Raw genomic sequence first — 1,366 nt, 5'->3', positions numbered from 1 at the left:
ACAGAGAATTCCCTATCTATTGGAACAATGTGTGTGGAGGAACAAATAGAGGCACTTTGGAAGAATTGGGGCTGAGGGTAGAATGTTATTATGCAGTTAAGAAGGTATTGTGTGCCGTATATATCAGAGCTAACGTTTTTTCGTTTGCTGAGGCAAGCCATCACCAAATAGTTACATGGCCATCAACAAATGGTTATGAAATCCAACTGAAATGTTATGTTTTATAAGAAAGAACTGATATATGTAGAATGTATTTTAAAATATATGTACAGTGCTCACTTCAGCAGCACATATACTAAAATTGGAATGATACAGAGAAGATTAGCATGGCCCCCGCACAAGGATGACACGCAAATTCGTGAAGTGTTCCATATTTTTTAAAAAAGAAAAAAAAGTACACATATATATATATATATATATATATAATTATATTTATCAGATTTTTGGTAAGGTAGAATTAACATCAGTTTTGAGTTGTAGATAACTCTAAATTAGAGTATCATAAACTCTAATGATTACCCACAGGTCTGGTTCAGGGCTAGTATGGATTTCCATAGTGTCAGATGCAGTTCTTCTATCATATTATTTGCCCATCCTCAACATATGACTTCCACAATATAGTCTAAAATGGTTTATCCAGCTCCAACAATTTCTCCTGTTAATCTGTCTTTGTCAGTTTAATTTTCAGACATAGCCAGGGACCCTAAGAGGTTCAAGGAAAAGGAAACTTTTTCCTCCCTTACACTAGCTACAAAATAAGATGAGAAATATGTATATATATATTTATTTTTCTTAGTGCAATGTGTCAAACTATACCTGATATTTTTTAAAGGTTTTATTTATTTATTTTTAGAGAGAGGGGAAGGGAAGGAGAGAGGGAGAGAAACATCAATGTGCGGTTGCCTCTTGTGCATCCCTAGTTGGGGACCTGGCCCACAACCCAAGCATGTGCCTGACTGGGAATAGAACTAGCGAGGCTTTGTTTCACAAGCTGGTGGTCAATGCACTGAGCCACACCAGCCAGGGTTACACCTTCTATTGATATTATTCTGAAAGAATAGATATTATGGTACAACTAACAGTCCTATGGCACAAGTTTCAACAGAGAACTTCAGATTATTAAAATACAGAGCCATATCTGAAGATATAAAAAGCTACAGAATAACTACAAAAGAATTATAAATAAAGGTTTTTAGTACAGTGTGAACTGTATAAAACATGCCAAGATAAAAAATATATTAATAATTAATTAAACAGCAACACTAATTATTAATTATTAATGAATCACTTATTCCAAAGTGAGCTGTGGTCTTGGAGAGATTAAAATAGGGGTATAGATTGGAAATTTACAGAAAGGGGAATAATA

General features: G+C 34.2%; 1 non-coding gene across 1 annotated transcript; it reads left to right on the top strand.

Annotated features, from left to right (window-relative positions):
• Nucleotides 1-271: 271 nt before the first annotated feature.
• Nucleotides 272-378, top strand: LOC150015153 (U6 spliceosomal RNA). Its single transcript, XR_016510118.1, has one exon. It is a non-coding gene; the product is annotated as a U6 spliceosomal RNA (small nuclear RNA).
• The last annotated feature ends 988 nt before the right edge of the window (nt 379-1,366 follow it).

Source organism: Furipterus horrens, unplaced genomic scaffold (assembly GCF_987537825.1).
Source record: "Furipterus horrens unplaced genomic scaffold, mFurHor1.1.pri manual_scaffold_3, whole genome shotgun sequence".
Lineage (NCBI taxonomy): Eukaryota > Metazoa > Chordata > Mammalia > Chiroptera > Furipteridae > Furipterus > Furipterus horrens.
This window is presented reverse-complemented; position numbering and strand designations above follow the sequence as displayed.